The sequence below is a fragment of the Eriocheir sinensis genome, unplaced genomic scaffold, assembly GCF_024679095.1.
Source record: "Eriocheir sinensis breed Jianghai 21 unplaced genomic scaffold, ASM2467909v1 Scaffold65, whole genome shotgun sequence".
Lineage (NCBI taxonomy): Eukaryota > Metazoa > Arthropoda > Malacostraca > Decapoda > Varunidae > Eriocheir > Eriocheir sinensis.
The window spans coordinates 412,357-420,117 of NW_026111998.1; positions in this window are offsets into that span (position 1 = coordinate 412,357).

Here is a 7,761-nt window from a genome sequence, read left to right on the forward strand (position 1 = left end):
AGCTTTGTTTTCATAACATTTTGTTCCGCGGCTGATCGTGGTTTGGCCGCGGTGATTGTGTTTTGGCTTAGAGAGATAAGCGGGTGCGTTAATGGGCAATTACAATTGTGTATAGGTTGGTAAATGAACAGTGGGGACAATCATGTGTTGGAGTCCGTGTTGTGTTTTAGCGGTCGATACCGCTGTTGTCATCGGAAAATATTGCCGGTGAAGATGATGATGACACGAGTGGTGTCGCAGCCCTCGGGCCCCACATACCCCCCCCGTTAAAACCACGCCACGTCCTCGTGGCACGAAGCGGTCCGCCCGGCGGACGACCATGGAGGGCCAAGACGGGGATGGCGGGATCGTGGGGGAGGAGGCCTGCGAGAGACGGGACCTGAAGAGACAGAAGAAGGCCACCCCACCGGCGACGAAGACGACGCCGAGGAGGAGCAGCCACCCCCACCAAGGGAGGGGTCGAAGGCGGGGACCGGAGAGACGGATTCCTGGAGCGCGTGAAGTGCTGGAGGGAGGTCCAGCGGGGGCCAGAGACGACCCGGCGACGGCGGCGGGGAGGGAAGGGGCCAAGGGGAGTCCTGGCCAGGAGCGATGAGACCACGTCACGTCCGATGTGGAAGGGGGCGCGATGAACCGTCAGCGGGGCGTCACCGTCCATAGTAGCAGAGGCAGGGAGGCTGAAGGCGTCGGAGTGGGCACTACAGCCCATACCGAGGCTGAGGAGACCCGTCCCGTTGATGGTCTGCCTGTATTTGGAGACCGGGCTGTCCGGGCAGACCATGGTGACCATCTGGGGAGTATCGGTAGCGAAGACCCAGCCCGCAGGAGACGGGATGAAGACCGGGGGGAAGACTCTGAGGAGAGACTTAGAACACAGCGAGAGGGCGTCTGGGCGATCGAGAAAGAGAGCGATCTCGCAGCGCTGGACAGAAGTCGAGTAGACAGGGGCGACAGGGGGACATACATAGAGCAGGTGGTGTTTAGTACAGCGGTCCAAGGAGTCCAAGAGCATATAGTGAGTGCGGTCTTCAGAAACCGCAAGGTAAGTGGAAAGCGTGTCGGTGTGCAGAAAATATGGCGTGCCATCAAGATGAAAAGGCAACGCGTCCATTTTAAACACATCGAACACGTCAGAGGGATCCCTTTCATGGGGATTTGTAAGTAGAAGTGAAGGGTTCCTGAGGAAAGCGTACCTTTAGAAATAACCCTAGAGACATCTCTATACAATGCTAAATATTCATGTGCTGCAGGGAAAAGTAAGCCTGGGTAATGGAGTGACGCATTGCTGAGCACACGAAATAGTACATCATTTGGAAGGAGGAGAGGGGAAACCTGCGTTTGGGACAGCTGCTGAAGGCCAAGCTTGAGATTCAGAATATCATGATTTAGGTCACTAAGTGCCAACTGAATGAGAAGGATAGTCTCCAAAATACGCATTTCCCCTTCAATTTGCAAGGTTGTAGTGAGAACTGACGGATAATAGCTGAGGCCAAAGCCGAGGCGGACTCTAGACGGGAGATGGCAGAATGAATATGACGGAGGTCCCGAACTGTGGCGTTGAGGACTTCCTGATGGAGGTTAAGTTGACGTCTCTCTTCTGTGGACAGAGTGTAGAGCTGGGAGAGCTTCCCGTGTATCACATCTATTTGGGCCTGAGTGGCCGTACCGAAAAGGAGGTTTGCTACCGAGCCAAGGAAATCCACGGCCCCTCGCTTCTGGCGAGTCCGAAATGGGCTTCCATCTCTACCACTCATAGCCGACAGAAAGCTGTTAAGATCTTTGAATAATTTCTCAAACTCAATGTGAAAAGAGTCTAGAGTGCGCCTGAGTAGACCAACAGTAGGGAACGATTGATTCATATGTTCAATCGACCATGAAACTTCCGCTGTTAGATTTGCCACGTTGATGAGAGGACGTTGGATGTCGTCCGTCTTGATGACGACGGGGACAATATAGTACCGTCCTGTCAACAGCATCTTAAAGACTGGGGAGAAGACGAGGCCGGGACGAATGGGTTGCTCCCGGGAGGGATCAAGGGAAGACAAGGAGAGGGCAACACCCAGGATCTGTAATTATAGGGGGCATCAGTTCGTTGGTCGTTGGCGATACTCAAGAGGGCGTTCCATCACATTGGGGAGAGAAGGGGGTACCGTATTGGAGCGTAATGAGCGACTGACACAGGGCTCTGAAGGAGCTGAGGGAACCAATGAGGGGACCTCTGAAGCATCTGAGGAGACAGGAGCCGGTGAGGAGAGCTCGGAAGGAGCTGGAAAGGACAATGGCAGCGGCTCCTCGGGGGAATAAGTCATGGGGAGTGGGTCCACTTCTACTACTTGATCAGGGAGAGAGTATGCACGCCTGACATTAGGAGAGTCATGGAAGCCAAGAGAGTCCTCGTGAACGACCTGAACATTATTTGTGTGAACTGTCTTGATCTTACCACCTCTAACATGACGCAGTCGTAAGACTACAGGGCTTATTTTTTTCTAGCACCCTAAAAGGTCCATTGAACAAGGGCTGGAGCTTCTTTGGTTCGCCCTTTGTACATACATGCCTTAAGTAGACCCGATCTCCTACTACCACCTGTTTGGGTTTGGATTTCCTAAACATTCTTTCTGACTCCTGCCATCCTATATCTATATTGGTCTGACATAGTTTATAGGTACGCTGCGCGACACTAGAAGTAAATGCTTTATAGCTGTCAACATCATAACAAGGTTGGAGTCTATTCTCAAGCACTTCAAAAGGAACATTTGGGTCCCGAGAGAAAAGCAAGAAAAATGGTGAATCTTTCAGAACACGATGGTAGGCAGTGTTGTAGGCGTGTGTTGCAACCGGAAGCATTTGGTCCCAGATACCGCGATTGTCCTCGCACAAAGTTCTCAAGATATTTATTAAGGTGCCATTAGGCCTTTCTATCACACCGTTTGCAGACGGGTGATAAGGAGTTGTCCTTAGATGATCAATCTGTAACAACTGAGTCAACTCTCGTAAGAGAGTGTTGACGAACTCCTTTCCTTGATCCGTGACTAGAATCGGCGGGATGCTGTGTACACAGACTACGTTCTTGTAGAACGCAGCTGCCACTTCCTTGGCTGCCTTCGTACGAAGGGGTTGCTACCAAGAAGCGTGACAGGACGTCTATCACTGTCAGTACATACCTATAGCCTTCGTCTGAAACAGACAAAGGTCCGACAATATCCATATGGACTCTGTCAAACGGTTGGCCAACCTCTGGATACCTCATAAGTGGAGCTGGCGGGGATCCCTCTTCTTAAACCGACAACAGACAGGACAAGATCTGACATATTGCTCCACGTCCGCCTTCATTCCCGGCCAGTACGCAAACTTGCGACAGCGTGCCAACGTAACCTTAGTGCCTCCATGCCCTGCAGGTAGCATGGAATGCGCCAAAGCTAACGCGTTAGGAATGTAGCTTGGTGGAACGATAACCAGTCTTTTCTGCTTGTTGTATTCATCGCAAACATCGCGGTAGAGAATGCCGTTCTCTACACACTTCACTAAGAGGCAGTTTTTTGAAGTGCCTCTTAGCTGCATTTAACGTTACATTGCTCCTCTCTGCAACGTTTGTGGCATCTCTCTCATGTACGTTACCACCGGTGGTTTGTTCAAAAGCATGCTTCAATTCTCTCAGTTCAGGATCGCGATCCTGGTGCTCCATGAGTCCAGCAAGACTCCAATGGAGAAACTTATCCTGTTTGTCATGTCCCTCCGGAGAGGCGACAGACATGTCCTGTCCACCCGTAAGGGTGACAGACATAATTCGAGCATCCAATTCGCCTTCTATCACGTCACTCCTGATTCCTAATCCTTGACAAAAATCTGCTACCATGTTGCTGGAGCCTGGGAGATAATCAATACTAAAGTCAAATTCTCCTAGAAGTGTCTGCCAGCGTGCAATCCTGCTGCTAGGTACTGTGCTTTTTAACAGCCAAGTCAGTGGTCTATGGTCCGACAGGATGTGTATCCTATAACCCAAGATAAGGGGTCGGTTAGTACTGAGGCCATAGATGACTGCTAAAGCTTCTCTCTCTACCGCTGAGTAGTTACGTTCTGCTCCAGTCAGGGTTCTACTAAAATATGCTATGGGACGTAAACTACCATTTTCATCCTTTTGTTGCAACACACCACCTATTGCCTTATCTGACGCATCTGTGGTGAGATTGAAGGGCTTCCGGAAATCCGGAAAGGCTAAAACAATGTCAGTCGTTAGACTGTTCTTTAGTGTGCTAAATGCATGCAATGCCTCTTCATTCCACTCCAGATGTGTCTTATCATTCTTGGTTACTCTCCTCCCTTTGAGTAAATTATTAAGTGGGGATGCTATCTTGGCAAAGTCTTTAATGAATTTCCTATAAAAGTTAACCAATCCCAGGAAACCTTGAAGTTCTTTGACTGTTTTCGGAGGAGTGAGTTGTTGCACCGCCTGTACCTTTGAGGGCTGAGGCTTCAAGCCAGAAGCACTAACAATGTGACCCAGATAATCTACTTGCTCTTTGAAAAGGAACACTTATCTAGTCTTAAGGACAGGTGAGCCTTCTGCAGTCTGTCCAAGACGGCATGGAGGTTCTTTAGGTGATGGTCCATGTCTTTCCCTTGTACTATCAAATCATCAAGGTATACATGTACAATTCTTCCTGTCAGACCTATGAGAACTTGATTCATGATCCGTTGATAGGCTGCAGGTGCTGTTTTTAATCCAAAGGGGACTGTAGTGAATTCATAGAGGCCATAAGGTGTCGTGAAGGCTGTCAAGTGTTTAGATTCCTCTGCCAATGGGACTTGGTGGTAGCCCTGGCGCAAATCAAGGGAGGTGAATACTTTACTTTCCCCTAACTGTTGCAAAATGAGGTTAATGTTAGGGAGTGGATGTTTGTCATCAATCAATTCATCGTTCAGAGCGCGGAAGTCGAGACAAAGTCTGACTCCACCATCCTTTTTAGCAACAGGGACTAGAGGTGCGCTGTAGGGTGACGCACTAGGGCGTATAATACCCTGGGCCTCAAGGTCCTTGAGCTGAATCTCTATTTCTTTATGATATTTTACTGGTATTGGGTATGGCTTTTTATATATAGGCTTGTCATCATTTTTAGCCTTAAAGTGTGAACATAATAGGGGTAATAGTGAGTGGCTCGTTTTTAGAGCAAACACATCAGGATACTTGCAGGTTAAGCCCTTCAGACAGCAATTTTCCCGTTGTGAGGGTAAAAATAGCTCGTCTATCAGCTTATCGAGTACCATCTGCTTACTTGACTGGGTGACAGGCGGCTTTGTAGCTGTTTTGTGACAGCCGCTACACATTCATTAGTCGATGATTGATAGTATTCTGAGTGACAAGAATAAATGTGTCCCATCACTTCACCTGTTGGCATCTCAATAGTTTCTTCAGTTGGGTTAGCATAGGGAATGATGAATTTACCTTTGGTTTGTTTGACGTTAGGAGTTAAGGTTACTAACCCGGGAAATAAAAATGAAGAAGGGATATCATTGGACCTTGGGAGAAATAAGGCTTGCTGGGCTCTGCCAATCTCTGCCTCCAGAGTGACATACCCTGCCGTGCCTGGGAGCAAGGACGCCACGTTAATAGCGTATGCTTTCACTGGTACTTCCTCCATCTCGTCTAAAGTAGGTTTATGATCTTCTGGGTACGGGCTCATATCGTCCGCAGCCAGGAATGTACTTCCACTGGGTAGGCGCCCACCATTACACTAAACTGCCCAGGTGTGTCCAGCGGTGCAGCTACCACATTTTGTCTCCACATAAATTCTAGGCCCAACAAAACTGCTGTTGGTAACACTATACCTTGTGATATTACTACAAACTTTTCTATAATTTCTCCGTGCCCAAAGTCTACTACTACTTCGGCTATTCCTTTATTAGGGATTGGAGTCCGATCTACCCCTTGTATGGAGAGAGGTTCTGTAACTATCATCTTCCCGCCTACCTTCCTAAATAAATCTTCTTCTATTAGGGACGCTCTTGCTCCTGTGTCTAGCATTGCGTAAACCATCTCCTTTTGTGCATTAGCGCCTACGCACAATCTCAACGTGAGGGCGTTGGTAGGGCCGTGGACTGCCGCAGCTACTCTGGGGTCGTTTTTTTTTGTTCTTCTCGTGGTCAGGGTTAACCCAGGAGCTACGGGGTGAGGGACCGGCCGTGTACTCCGGGCGCCAGGCAGCGCAAGGCGAGACAGGCTGACGCCTGTTTCGAGTGGGCTGGTACTGAGGGTACCGAGAGCCCGTTGGTGGGTGGTAGGCACCCCTATACTGCCTTCCATATGTGCAATCGCGAGCCATGTGTCCTACATACCCACAAGCATAACATGTGGGTGGCGTGGGCGCGTTCCCATATGGGCGTGTAGGTGGCGCGGCGTGCCGTCCTCCCCTTTGGGGTATCGGGTAACGTGACTGGCCTGGAGGGCGTGGAGGACGGGCTTGTGAGACATGTTTGGGTCCGGATGCCTGGGTGGAACAGACGTTCAGCACTTTTATTTCTTTGGCGATATCGGCATCGGATAGCTTCGACTCTGGATAAGCTTTAATATATTCATACCCTTTCTTTAATACCTTCTGTGGGTCCCCCTTTTCTTCCTCCGTTAGGATGAGTAAGAGGGCCGGAGGGAAAGCCTCTCTGAGCCGTAAAGCGGTTATCTCAGTTGGAAACTGGCATTGTCAGGCTTGAGAGCGATCAACTCGTCTCTCAATGTCTCCAGGCGGATGAGGAAGGTGCGGATGTTTTCTCCTGTCCGCCGTTTTGCCTCTCCCAATTCTTTCTGGAGGACCGAAAGGTCCTTACTGTGGGAAACACACGTAGGAAGTCTTCCTTTACTTTTTCCCAATCCTGTCCACATCTAGTGATACAACCGAGGAGATGATCGCGCGCTGCTCCCAGGGCATATTGTTTGGCTAACTCAATCTTTCCGGTAGTGTCCCAATTTGCCTGTGTCCGGCTTTCAATATCCTCTATCCATTTCTTTGCTAGCTTATGGCATGGGAGGTTTGGTGCTTTGCTACTTTTTTCTTCTCCACCACAAAAATATAAGAGTCCCTGCACTCTACTAAAATCATTCAAGGTATGACGGCTAAGTAGCGTGACAAGATCATCATGGGCAAGGGTGATCGATTTTCCATCTTCTTTTTTGGGGGGAGGGTTCTTGCCTTCGTCTGGCATTTTTAACTCTAAAGTCTTATTCCCGTAATTCCAAGAATAACTGTCTTCTCCCTCGCTTTCGGATGTGGACATACACCAGTACAATACCAATATAAACCAATATAAATCGCAAGTTTCACCACAAGTTTCACCACAAGTTTCACCACATGTTTCACCACATGTTTCACCACATGTTTCACCACCCCACACCTGACACCAATGTTGTAACCCGCAATCCCGGGTCACACAGGGGCGACGACACACTGTTTGTATTAGTGACACTTGACTTAAAATTCTAGTACTTTAGGAGTATTTAAAGGAGTTCGTAAATGGGGTGATGAAACGGTGTCGCCTTTCTTATATGTATTTTATTCTACCTTAATACTACTTAATATTACAGAGGGTAAAAATATTGTTTAAACCAGCGACTGGCTTACTAGACTCAATGAGTCTTCAGGTTTTCTTTCACTATTGGTTACTGACGTTAACACTGGTATAATATTGAGTAAAAACTCACACAATAAAGTATCATAGAAATATAATCCTAAGTAAAACTAAGATAATAGAACACAATAGATATGTTAGATACGC